A 14,999-nucleotide genomic window follows, 5' to 3' on the forward strand; every position below is an offset into this window, starting at 1 on the left:
TTTCAGAGTCTCCATAAGATGACAAATCATACAACAAGTCAAATAACATGAATCTATAACTCAAACTGTTCTTTCATGTGAGATATGACAAAGTTTAGGTAACCATCTTTGTTCCAATTGATCTCAAAACTAGTCCAAATATGAAATTCGAGCAGTAAAATAATTCGGCAGCACCCCTTCTATATATGAACATCCCGAAATAGTCCATAATATCCTAAACATGATCCATAACATAAATCATTTGAAGAAACTAAAGAATAACCCTAAAAGAAATTAGACCCAACTATACAGTCTTTGATAAAACTAATAAATAACTACCAAATTCTGACGAAATAGAAAATTCTGAACTGCTAAATATGTGGACCAAGTCGGATAGGATTACCTGAAAGAAATTTTACTGAATTCAGTCCACGGAACGCGGAGAAATCGACGAACTAAGTTTATAACTTTAACTTCAAAACCATTAAATTCTCCGGCTAACTCTTTCTCAGTTTGAAAATGATTCGGAAGCTACGAGAATGGGTATAAAAGAGTGCTGGTGGGGCTAAAGACGTGTGCACAAGTGGGTGAATAATGCGAACGTGGGAAATTAATTTAAAACTCAAACAGATGAGGTGGTGTTTTCTATAAAATAGTAGGGTACTAGGTGTGAAGATATAAAGTGGCTAGGTGTTTCCAGTCCCTAACTTTTAAATACTCAATAACAAGTCCCACCGTGTTTATATCCAATTAATTCAATCCTCAATAATTAATTTATGACCCCAAATTTAACTTTTTCGTTTATTCTTTCTCCCACAACTAACCATGAAGTAAATATAATGTTCTTATTAATTCGATTACGAAAAAAACTACTGAATACGGAATGATAGCCAAACCATATCTGATATTTTCATCTTACTAATCAAATTTCATAATTTCTCTAGATCTATCCAATGAGTCGTCTGAATCAACCGAAAGAAGTATTCACCACCAAGTCCTAAAATAAACCACTAGCTCTGTTCGACGCTCCAACTCGTCCGGTTCTCTGACTCGGAGGTCTAGGTGTTACAATACTCTTTAGAGTTTTGTAGCTCTGATACCATGAAAGATTTAGGTTTTGAGTTTCGGAAACCATATGCCTCCATGTTTGTTTATACTAAAAGAGTAATACAATGATTGGAAATATTCAACGTAAATGTAGAAATAATCATATATCTAGTGTGTACCATATCTTGAAGATATATTTAGAATATTTACTTGATTTGTATCTTGGGCAGGAATATTTCAAATGAGTACCACTTTTACCCTTATTAATTATAAGAAAAATTAGAAATATTGAACAAGTTAGTCAACAAATTTTTTTTCATGTAGAATATATAGGACCATCTCGAGTACTTGAAATTCTGCATAAACATCTTGCACCTAACAAATTTTTATCTGAAGCCAACCATCCCCTTTTCCATTTATAATCTCATAAAAGAAAATGATAATAACTTTATCAAATTCCACTTCAACCTTTCACCTAATTACATACCTATTTTTCTGGACAACACTATGACTATAGAAGTATTGAAATAAAGACAATATACATACGAGAAATTTGTTCAAAACTCCCTACAAAATTTGGACTTTGGTTAAAAAGGATCAGTCAATTTTTTTTAGTCTTCAGCTCCCTGAGTACTTTTTTAATTTCCAAAATCTTGTGACATCTTTGCAACGCCTTGCGACAGTTTTGCAGTGCTTTGCGACAACTTTGCAGTGTTTTGCAAAAGCTTTGCAACGCCTTGCGACAGTTTTGCAGTGCTTTGCGACAACTTTGCAGTGTTTTGCAAAAGCTTTGCAACGCCTTGCGACAGCTTTGTAGTGTTTTGCCATTCACAAAGGCATATGCAAGAGCATTTCGACTATTCAGAAGTCGTTCTGTTGGGGTAAGTCTAGAGGAATATGTACGAAATCTTGGTCATCCATTTGTAAGCCTAAAGCTATGGGAGGTCTTGGTATACATATTCCTGAACTCGACAATAAAGCCATGCTTAGTAAGCTCGCTTGGAGGATGAAAGCGGAGCCCAATGCTTTATGGGTCAGATTCTTTAAAGCCAAATATTTCCCTAATAATGAGAATCCAGGTCCCGTCAAGCCACATCACTCTTGGATGTGGAAGACTATTTGGAAGCAATTACATCAGATTGAAGATTTCACTTCATGGGAGGTACAAAATGGAGAGAATATTAATATTTGGACTGATAAATGGATTCCTGACATCCATTCACCTCCACTTCAGAGTAATGAGCCCACGGTAACTAAGGTTGCTCAATTGATTAGTAATAATGAGTGGAATGAAGAGGCCCTCACTAGACACTTTGATAATAATACGAAAAACCTAATTAAAGCCATTCCCATTGATGTGCTGGGGAGGGACAAAAATATTCAACATTTCTCATCGTATTACTGAACTTATTAACAAAATTAGAAGTCTTGGACATAGAATCGAAGATAAAAGAAAATAATTGAAAAAATTGTTCGATGTCTATCATCAAAATTTCATCATGTTGTTGTAGCAATTGAAGAATCAAATATCTTCACTCTTTATATGAGCTAATTAGTTAGAGCATCTCCAATGCAACACTCAATCTTAAAAACTCTGAGTGTCACATATTATTTTTAGAGTTTTTTTCTTAAAAACTATCTCCAATGCAACACTTTATTTGGATCTCTAAGATGACATGTCGAGGGTGGAATAAAGATATCTCAAGAGGACACTCTATTTCAAGAGTGTCCTCTTGAGATATCTCTAATTGTCCAGCTCATCAATATTTGATTTTCAACCAATAGAAATCTAGTCTTCTATAATTTCTTTAGAGGTTTACAAAAATAACTAATTATTTATTTACAAAAATAACTATGCCACATAAGTAAATAAGACAAGTTTAGAGTTTTCCATCGGAGACACAAAAAAGTTGAGGATCTCTATTGTCGCCACTTAGGAGTAAGAATCTCAATTGGAACTTGACACATAGGATTTTTTTGAGTTTTGCATTGGAGATGCTCTTATGTTGAAGCTCGTCAAAGCAAAACCAATCGAAAAAAAAAATTCAAATAGAACAATCATTTCATTCCACTGTAAATATTTTGTCTAACAGATAGAGAAAACGAGACAAATTTTTTCGAAAAAGCAGTATTCAAGGAGAACAAGGTTTTTCTTATTCATGGAAAGGAACACAACTGAGGAAATTTCTTCAACAAAAAATGTTCTGACGGTAATTCCATTTCTTCTTTTTCTTTGTTGCAAGAATGGGCATCAATCTAAAGATTGTCCTTTGGGTGCTTCTAAAGGCACCGGGCCGAAATCCTGTTAGTATCCATCTCTATTAGCACCAGGCCCGACTGCTCATTTCTCTGTTAGCACCGTCCAACTATGTAGGCACCTGTCAAAGTGGAGTTAACCCAAACCCCTCCATTCATCTCTAACAAAATCAAAAGAAAGAATCAAAACTCAAATGTTCTGATATTTACACTGAATGAATGAGAATGTACTTGTTTTGCTTACTTGTTTATTGTTTTCTTGTTCATTTCTTTATACATTATAGTAACTGATATGTGAAATTAACTTAATAAAAGGCCTTCTATAGTTGCCAAATGTGACCGGAAGCGGATTTTAAACTCTTGGTCCTCATGTTGTGGTGGTGTAGCAGGTAGCTGCTATATAGTTAGTAGATGGTTACTTTGTCTTTACTTGGTTCTTTGTAAATACCATTATTGTAGTTATCTATTAGCACCCATCCTTTTTAGAGTTTTGTTTTGGAAGAAAAATTAATTGGGACTCTTGGAAGAAGAAGATAGAAGAAACAAACGAAGGTTAACGTCGCCCACATTGAAAACCGGTGCTTATAGAGACTACGGATCAATGGGCATTGACCTGAGTCAATAAAATTTTTGGATGCTAACAGCTTTTTGGTCCGGTGCCTTTACAAGCACCCGTGTCCTTTAAATGCACAAACTGCAAATTTTCCTAATCATTCGTAAAGAAATTGTTGGTTTCAAAAATGAAAAGTGGAGTTGATTTTTCTGAAAAAAAAAATAAGAAGGGCAACTATTTACTTGCATGAAAGTTTTTTTTGTTGAAATAATTGCATGAAAGTTGAATCAACTTTTGGTATTTGGGTTATTGGATAGTGGAGGCAACCATCATTCGGCATGAAAGAAAGAATTATTTGTTGAACTTGAAGAAATATTTCAACTAAAGTTAAGTTTGGAGATAAAATCTAAAATCAGGTTGGGGAAAAAGGATTCTGATGTAGATTGTTGCGGAAGCGTAATAACTGAAGAACTCATTGCTAATTAACTAAAATAAACAAGATTAAGTGAAATAATAATAAGAAGAACAATGCAATCAAGGAGGTTTTTATTCGATATTCAATTCAATGCTTCAATAGACAGACTGGACTTCTCTTTTATAGAGATTATTATTTCCTAGATAGACTCAAATAAGAAAGAAAATAAAAGAAGATAACAACTTAAGGATACTTTCCTTGATTGCTAGGACTCTTAATTATAGGAACTCATAATACTAAAATATAGAAACTATGTTAATATAGCAACTTGGCCATTGGGCCCCATAATGTCCTAGCCGAGAGGCCCACTTGCCGGATGGTCTCCATCATACTCCCCCACCGAGGAAGAACTCGTCCCCGAGTCGTCATAAATAGGTTCATCCGGGTGGTAAGGAAAGATGTCAGAGACGTTGAACGTGGAAGAAATGTTGAATTTCGGAGGAATATTGATAACAAACGCATTGTCGTTGATTTTAGTGAGTATCTTGAAAGGACCGAACTTCTTTTGACCAAGCTTCTTGTAAGTCCCGGCCGGAGTTCTTTGTTTAGAAATATGGACCATAACCGAATCACCCACCTCGAAGGACTGAATCGTCCTATGCTTATCGGCCGACAGTTTGTACGCCGAATTAGCCGAATCAATATTCCGCCGAACCTCATCATGGAGGCGGAGGATTGACGACGCTAGAGATTCTACATTGGAGTCGTACTCCGGAATTATCGGTAGTGGTACGAGATCCAACACGTGTTTAGGAGAGGACGTATAAACAATGTCAAACGAAGCTTTCTTCGTCGTTCTGTTAATAGTACTATTGTACACAAACTCGGCATGAGGAAGAGCAGTTTCCCAATTAATTCCCTTGTCACGTGTAATACAACGAAGTAAATTCCCTAATGAACGATTAGCGACCTCAGTTTGCCCATCAGTTTGAGGGTGACAAGTACTGCTGAAATTTAATTTAGTATTGAGACGTTTCCACAAGAAGCGCCAAAAGTGGCTTTGAAATTTCACATCTCGGTCTGAAACAATACTCTTTGGTAAGCCATGAAGACGAACAATTTCCCAAAAAAATAAATTCGCAATGTTAGAAGCATTATCTGTCTTCTTACATGCGATGAAGTGAGCCATCTTACTGAATCGATCAACCACTACTAAAATTGAATCCCTACCTTTCTGTGAACGGGGAAGACCAAGTACAAAGTCCATTGACAAATCTTCCCAAATAGTTTCCGGAGTCGGTAGTGGTGTATAAAGACCAGTATTCTGAGTTTTACCTTTACTAGTCTGACATGTATAACAACGTTCAACTATACGGGATACATCCCGTCGTAATTTCGGCCAAAAAAAACGATCAGACACTAGTGTATAAGTCTTATCCCTTCCTACATGACCCTCGTTATGTAATTCCCGAATAATATGTTCACGAAGAGAAGAATTAGGAATACATAACTGCTGTCCATGAAAAAGATAACCGTTAGAAATAAAAAACTCACCCGTAGACCGGTTCGTAGTGCAAGCCTCCCAAATAGGACTGAAATCCGGATCATCTTTGTAGGTGCTAGGAATTGATTCGAACCCCGGAACATGGACTGCCATAGTCGTGAGGAGGCTAGCTCGTCGGCTCAAAGCGTCGGCAACCGTATTAGTTTTTCCCGATTTGTGTTTAATCACAAAATTAAATCGTTGAATATACGAAATCCATCTCATATGCATTGGGTTAGCGGTACGTTGATCATTCAATGTTTGTAATGCTTTATGGTCCGTATATAATACAAATTCCACTCCAATAAGAAAACGGTTCCAATGTCTCAATGCTCGGTAAAGGGCATAAAATTCGGACTCGTAAACGGTCCACTTACGACGTGCTTCACCGAGTTTTTCACTCATAAATTCGATAGGACGTTTTTCTTGGGAGAGAACCGCGCCAATCCCGAGGCCTGAAGCGTCACATTCAACTTCAAATAATTTAGAGAAATCCGGAAAAGCTAAGACCGGAGCTGAACATAGTCTTTGTTCAATTAAGTGAAAACTCTCTTCCTGTGGACTTTCCCAGGAGAATTTTCCTTTCTTTAAACAATCTGTTAAAGGGGCCATTATAGTACTGAAGTCCCGTATAAATCTTCGATAGAAAGAAGCTAAACCGTTGAAACTACGTACCTCAGATGGTGATGAAGGAGTCGGCCACTCAGAAATTGCCCGGACTTTGGCTTGATCAACTTTCATACCCTCTTTACTAATGAGAAAACCCAGGAAGTATACCTCATTGAGGAAAAAGTGGCTCTTCGGAACATTCATAAATAATGAATTAAGACGCATTGCGTCGAAAATTTCTCTAATATGTTGAAGGTGATCACTTCTAGATTTACTAAAGATGAGTATATCATCAAAGTAAACTACCACGAATTTATTCAAGAATGGCTTAAGAACTTGATTCATGAAGCGCATGAAAGTACTAGGTGCATTAGAGAGTCCAAAGGGCATAACTAACCATTCATAAAGACCCTCTTTTGTTTTGAAAGCCGTCTTCCATTCGTCTCCCTCACGAATACGGATTTGGTGATAACCTGCTTTTAGATCAATTTTAGAGAATACCGTAGCCCCGGAAAGGTGATCTAACATGTCTTCAAGTCTTGGAATCGGAAAACCATATTTAATTGTAATTTTGTTAATAGCCCGGCTATCAACACACATTCGCCAGGTTCCGTCTTTCTTTGGTACCAATAATGTCGGAACCGCGCAAGGACTAAGACTTTCACGGATAAAACCTTTGTTCAATAATTCTTCCACCTGTTCTTGTAGTAACTTATGCTCATGCGGACTCATCTTGTGATGTGGTAGGTTTGGTAAGTTAGCTCCAGGTATAAGATCGATTTGGTGTTGAATTTCTCTTAATGGAGGTAACGACGGTGGGGAAGAGGAGGGGTTGAGATTGTTGTACTCGTCGAGCAGGCTTTGGACCTCCGGTGGTGGTTGGTTGCCGACGGTGGAAGAGTCCTTCGTCGCGAGGAGGAAGCCCCACGGTTCGGCTGCTTTTGGTGGTGACCGATCATCCTTCCTCGTCGGTTGGTGAAGGTGTTCGTCCGATAGTGGTAGAAGACAAATTCGTTTATTGAACCAAAGGAATTCGAAGGTGTTCTCTCTACAATGGTGAGTAGCGTCTACGTCATAAATCCAAGGTCTTCCAAAAATAATGTGACAATTATCCATGTCCACCACGTCACAAGTAATTGTATCATGGTAATGAGTACCGATGGAGAAGGAAAACGAACATTGTTTAGTAACTGACAACTCTTTTTGATTAGATATCCAACCGATTTTGTAAGGAATCGGGTGATCAATTGCTTGTAGTTGTAGTACTTCAATCAAACGTCTGGAAACCATGTTTTCTTCACTACCGTTGTCGATTATGAAGTCGCAAACTTTGTTGTTAATTGTTAAGCGTGATTTAAACACCTTGTTTTGTTCCGGATGTGTTGGTGAAAAAAAATTTGTTATTTTCTGCTCAGGATTTTGAAGGCTCATGATACCAGCTGATGTAGATTGTTGCGGAAGCGTAATAACTGAAGAACTCATTGCTAATTAACTAAAATAAACAAGATTAAGTGAAATAATAATAAGAAGAACAATGCAATCAAGGAGGTTTTTATTCGATATTCAATTCAATGCTTCAATAGACAGACTGGACTTCTCTTTTATAGAGATTATTATTTCCTAGATAGACTCAAATAAGAAAGAAAATAAAAGAAGATAACAACTTAAGGATACTTTCCTTGATTGCTAGGACTCTTAATTATAGGAACTCATAATACTAAAATATAGAAACTATGTTAATATAGCAACTTGGCCATTGGGCCCCATAATGTCCTGGCCGAGAGGCCCACTTGCCAGATGGTCTCCATCAGATTCTTATAGTTGTTGTTTAACTTGTATACTATATTATTGTCTTATTTCTTTCAACAATGATAATATCCTTCTGAAACTTTTTCAGAGATAAACAGATAGTAAAAATTACTTACATGAAAAATAGAAGGTTAGTACTCTGTTTTAAATTTCAGATAGGAATGGTATCTTTAACTAATAAAATAATAAATCGGATGAAGAACAAAAATTATTTTTGTGAGAACCGAGGCGAGTGATCTCTTTCCTTAAGACAACAATTCACCCTGTTTATATAGGGTTTTTGTGTATCCTATACACTATCTAGTGTTCTAAGCGGAATCTCAAACATCATATGTTAACACTAGATTGCCCAGGATCATATGCATAAACTAATCAATGAACTAGAAGAGGGATAAATACCTTAACGCGTTTTTCCCTCGAACCATTCCAATCGCATGTGAAGATCGAGAGCTCCAATTGTAGCTCCTCTACTTGAGACACCGAGTGAATAGACTTGATCTCCCTTCCTTTCAGACTGCTAGGACTTACTAGAAGGTTGAGAAGAACTCTTCTTCTTGACTAGATCGATAGAACGGGAGCTTTTTCTCTTATTTCCTCTCTCTTCACTAGCTGTATATTGAGAGAGAGAGAGCTGTATATTTTTCTTCTAGAAAAAAATCCACACCTTTTCTGTTCTCTACTGACCCTATATATAGAGAAACCCTAATTAGAATCTCATTCACATTAGGTCTTTCTATTTTTAGGTCACAGAAAAGATAATTACCAAAATACCCTTTTGGGGTATTTTAACAAATCCCTTAAGTGTGGCCGGCCAGAACAGCCCACCATGGGCTTTCTATGGCCGGCCCACTTACTCTATTCGGCCATCACATGGCCAGCCTAATGAGCCTTCCTCCAGGCACCCCTTTTAAGGTCCGGTTCTTTCTATCTTGTTCCGAATCTCCATTCGAACCCTTTCGGCCTTTCCAGTTGGATCCCATCCATCTTTAGGCTGTTCCCGTCTAGTCAAGTCTCTCCGATCAAGTTACCACTCTTATGTGTAACTCGTTGTAGGATCCGGTCTATGTTAGCCGCGAATCAACTCCTTGATCCGACGATCGTAGTTGGCTTCTAGCAAAGCATTACGACCCCTAATTGGACCGGACTGGATGATCTTCACATATGGTCATCGTTATCCTAACTGACAAATTGATCGCATTGCCACCTTGGTCGAAGGACAATCCTTCGGAAGGACATCTCCTTCAGACCAAACAGATATATCCTTCAGTTTATTGTACCAACAATATAGGCGATTTTTCTCCCAGGATACAACGGATTACTTTTTCGGATCGGAGGTACTTGGACCTGAAAAACTCTTTCGAATGTCAGTAAGTATTAAAAACTCTTGAATGACTTAAGCTCTCTTAATTCGAGTGAATCTTGAAGTCTGGTTTTATGACTTATTTAAAGGTGAGAGGTGACTGTTAACAAACAGTCACATTTGGAGGGAAAAGTCACAACCCTCACATTTGGGGGGAAAGTCACAATCCTCTTGAAGAGAGGAAGTACTGATCCACGGGTTTAATCTGGTCCGTCGGATATAGATTTAATCTTGTCCGTCGGATTGGCTTTGGTATTAAAATAAAAATAAAGGCTTCTATGCTTCCAGCGACACGTGCGAAGTGCAAAGTGCGTGCGGGCGCCTCTAAAGCGCCCTAAACGCCCACGCGCGGTTTGCGTGGTGCAAACCACGCAAAGCGTTGGACTTTTATTTCATTCATACTATAGCATGAGAGAGCAGCTTATTATAAACCCTACATCTTTCTTTGACTTACCCTATATGGGACTTCCCTTAAATATTTCACATATTGTCATATTTAAACCCAAACTGATTCGATTCATATTTGACATATGAGATATAGTCACTTGAATTACAGAGATCCCAATCATTAAAAGATAAAAATATGGTAATGGTCTTCACTTCTCTCTCCTCCATCTCATCATCTCTCTCTGCCACCTCATCGTCTTCACGGCGAAGGTCGCCGGCCGACCAATTTTTCGACCGGTAACTTTCAAAAATTAAAAAAAAACTTTTTTTTCCTTTCTCTCTCCCTCTATACAATTCCGGCGAAGGGGAGGAACCCCTTCGCCAAAGTTATATAGAGGGAGAGAGGAAAAAATAATTTTTTTTTTTTTATGTTTGAAGTTGGCCGGTCGTCGACCTTCGCCGGTGAAGACGATGAGGTGGCGAGAAGATGAGGTAACAGAGAGAGGTGATGAGATGGAGGAGAGAGAGGTAATGAGATGGAGGAGAGAGAGGTGATGATTAGTTAACGGAGTTATAACTGTAACTAAAAAATGAGGACATTTGGATATTTTTGATAAAGTAAGGAGCTAGGCAAAAAAACCGGTCATAAAGTTGGGGGTTATATGAACCATACCACAAGCCTTTCTTTCCTTTTTGTTGAACAACCGTACCCACAAGCCTCGAGAATTAAAAGTTTGGAAATCCTCCAAATTAAGAAGGAGATTCATTTGGATCAAAACACCTCCAAAAAAAGTACCCTCTTCAACTAACATTTGTCACGTGAATTCGCATATTTAATTGTGAGCCACGAAGTTTTATGCATGGAGAAAAAGAAGAACTTTGGAGACATTGCCATAGATAAAGAATTAAAAACTATTTAATAAAATTGTAATTTGGAACTTGTGTATCCTCCAAAAGAAAATGATGTCAGTAGAATTAATCTATATAACAAAACAGGACTTGTTAGTGCTGACTGGGATAAAATTAATGCAACTGACTAGGACAAAATAAATGTCTCTACTTGCTTATTAGGATAGAACCCCACGTCAGTTTCTTTTCTCTGTCACTCTTTCAACTACTTGAACAAACGTTTCGTGTTTCTTCTCTTCAACTCCCGACTCAGTTTGTCCTCTGTATTCTCTCTTCTTTCCAACCATTTCCCCCTCTCTTCATTTCGTTCAATCAGTCTCTCGCTCGCCTACTTTATATCTCCGGCTAGGGTTCCTCTCAAAGACGGGAGGCATCTTCATTTTTCTCTTTCAGTTATCTCTCTTTTTCGATTAAGTTTTTTACAGGGAGAAAGTTTTTTTCAAGCAAGACTTTTTGTACAGAGAAAAGTTTGTAGAGGCGGGGGAACTATAGCGAGAAGATGAGATTTCATTTTGGGAAGAATCAATCATCTTCCCCAAATTTTTTATCCAGTTGTTGAGATTACTGTAAGTTGACATCTTCCCCAAATTCTTGACATTTAAATTGCAATCTTTCTCAAAAAACCTAATATATGCTCATCCACTCAGGAGGATGAGTATTGCATGGGTCTAAGGCAAATTTGAAGAAACCATTGTTAGTATTGAAGAAAAAGAAAGTTATGGTGGATTCAGATATTTATAATGACAAGGTCTAAAACCCTAATTCAGGTAAATCTCTGTTGTTATTTTCCTTTGATTAAGATAAAAATTTTGACATTAATCATGTATCTGGTTTTATTTTCTTTCATTAAGCTACAAGTTTCAGAATTGAAGTTGAAATTAATCATACTCGAAACTATATTTCAGCACAAAAATTAATTACCAGCCAGATCCATTATGATATTTGTAAAATCACCAAAGCCTTTCTGAAGTTTGTTGCTTTTATGTCTCAAAAAATAAAATGTTGCTTTTAATCTAATAACTTATCTACATAGATTTAAATCGTTTCATGGTTAAATTTTGAATAAGGATTGATGGGTTATCTCTCATTTGTGGACAGATTTTCAAGATTTAGATTACAATGTAAAGAAGCAACTATATTATATAAATGTTTGCATCTGGGTTATTTTCATGGGTTTGATTTTAATACAAAAATAACTCTATTTTGTGAGTGTCATTAGGATTTTGTGAGGTTGAAAAATAGTTAGTATTTTACTTATGGTTTCAACAGACTAAAAGTCATGACATTTCAATGACATTAATACATCATGGATATTACATGCAATACCTGATGAATTTGAATAAGCACTACGACGGTCAATTGAGACATGTTGGATGCTAAAAGCTTAAAAGCTATACAAAGAGCCTCAGAACCATCCTAGTAATCATTTCACCAACAGATGATGGACTTTTTCATTGACTTGTTGATGATATATTTACGTGTCCAACCCTTTTCAGTCAAACACCATGCTAGGAGGTAAGAATGGCACGATTGAACAACGGGATTACCCCTTGTGTTTTATGAACAGCCAACTTTTCATATGTATGGGAAGGGTGAGACCAAGCGAATCTTTTTCATATAATACTTTGATGTCAGCATGAAACATCCACGTCTCTACTTGTTGGGAGTTGGGACATAATCAAGTTGAAAACATGACTATCTTATTATCACTAGTGTATATACTTGGTCTATCAAAATCATCATAAGAGAAAATTGTATCATTATCCTTTTATGGCATAAACAACTTGAAATATAATTAGTAATGAGAGTAAAATAAGTATTGTTGGAAAAACGAGCATTTAGGCGCAGCGGAAACAAGAGTTTTACCCTTTGTGTTATTACGAGGATAATATAGAAGAATAAGTGGTAGAAATAAACAAAGAACTGAAAGTAAATAAGACAACGATTTTTAACGTGGAAAACCTCCTCAATATGAGAAGTAAAAATCACGGGACTCGTAGTCCAACCAAATCAACTATAATAAGCAAAGTAGTTACAGACTACGTCCACCCGAGACTCTGACTCCAAAAAGGAATCAATCTCAAACACGAAGAAACTCTCACAAGAAAGAACAAATTAGCCCAGAAATTTGCATTCCAAAACGACCCTAAATTCACTAGGATTCCGGCCACCAATCAACGATCCCACCGTACGAGTACTAGATGAATATGTCAATAACATTTCTGCAAAATTTCAGCTTAATCGGAGAAGATCTTAGCATCGGATTTTCCGAACAACGAAGATTGTGCGTGCTGAAAATTCTCGGCCACCGCTCTTCTCGGCAAACCTCTTTCTCACTTCTTCTCTTGTGCGTTTCTAATTGTGTTCTCTCCTTTGGTGCTCCTCACAGACATCTAAATTAGGTTAAGGTAGTATTCATAGACTCCCCCTTAACCCTAATTCCACCGACCTAAGTCACCGACCCAAAGAAACTCGACTCGGACCCAGGTTTGTTTCCTAAACCAAACCCAACTAGGTTTTCCCACTAGGAGGAAAACCCAACAAACTCCCCTTCCAACTAGGTGGGAGAAACGGCCAGCCCTGTTGTCCCCTTGACGTCCCTGGAAACAGCGAACTCCACTTTTCCTCGACTGTCCTGAATAACCAGCCCCGCTATCCTTTGGTAAACCTGATCAAACACACAATGATCGAAAGTAGTCTTCTTATAACCATGCTTCTCCATAACTGACTCAAACTTCTTACGCCACTGTCTAGGTGTCTGTTTCAATCCATAAAGACTTTTCTTCAAGTGGAAAACATATTCCTCTTTGCCCCTTTTCGCAAAGCCTTCCAGTTACATCATGTAAACCTCTTCCTCCAAATCACCATAGAGAAAAGCAGTCTTTACATCCATTTGCTCCACCTCTGGATCAAGGCTCGCTGTCAATCCAATTGCAACCCGAATGGATGACATCTTCACAACAGGAGAGAATATTTCATCGAAATAATTCCCTTCCTTTGACTGAACCCTTTCACAACCAACCTAGCCTTGTATCGAGGGAGCAAACTGGTCTCCTCATGCTTAACTCCATACACCCACCTGTTAAGCAATGCCTTCTTACCTTTAGGTAATTCCACCAGCTCAAACGTATGGTTCTCCTCCAAAGAATCTATCTCGTCTCTCATGGTTTTCCACCATTCATATTTGTGTTCATCTTCCAAAGCTTCAACAAAGCTTTCAGGTTCTCCTCCATCAGTAAGTAACACATACTCACTAGGATCACACCTTGTCGAACATCTCAAACCTTTCTCAAATCTCCTAACAGTAGGGAGGTTCTCGGTAGTTGGTGTTCCATCATGATCGTCACCATGACCACCAGTACCATCTTCTTGTCCAGGAGCATCAGTACCGGGTGTCAACTTGAACCTCAACCTCGACATGACCATCGACAGATGTAGAAGGAACAACCTCCAAATTAATCAAACCTTCATAACCCTGAGCTGGATTTTCGAACTTGTCACTCCTTTATCGTTTGATCTTCCAAGAACACAACATCTCTGCTCCTCAACTCGAGCAATTTTTTCATCATATAATCTTATTATTTCCTGTCTTCCGAGCAAATAACTGCTCCAGCTTCAACCACAACGAACGAGCATTAGTCTCATTCTCAATATGATCTTCAGTCGCCCGTTGATCTTCAGTCTTCTCATCAGGTTTCTTCTCATAAAACACCGGAGCGTGAAATCACAAAGAGCAAGTCTTCCATCTTACCCTTCCATAGATGATAATTAGCATTATTCAAACTTATCATTCTACCCATATTTTCCATCACTAACACAAATAAATCAATAACCAAAGTTATCACAATCCAAAGAACTCTCTAACCTGGAGCTCTGATACCACTTGTTGGGAAAAACGGGCACTTAGGCGCTGCGGAAACAAGAATTTTTCCCTTTGTGTTATTACGAGGATAATACAGAAGAATAAGTGGTAGAAATAAACAAAGAACTAAAAGTAAATAAAACAACGATTTTTAACGAGGAAAACCTCCTCAATATGAGAAGTAAACCACGGGACTCGTAGTCTAACCAAATCAACTATAATAAGCAAAGTAGTTACAGACTACGTCCACCCGAGACTCAGACTCCAAAA

This window comes from Eschscholzia californica, unplaced genomic scaffold, assembly GCF_041429995.1.
Source record: "Eschscholzia californica isolate CP2 unplaced genomic scaffold, dmEscCali1.0.p SCAF_6, whole genome shotgun sequence".
NCBI lineage: Eukaryota > Viridiplantae > Streptophyta > Magnoliopsida > Ranunculales > Papaveraceae > Eschscholzia > Eschscholzia californica.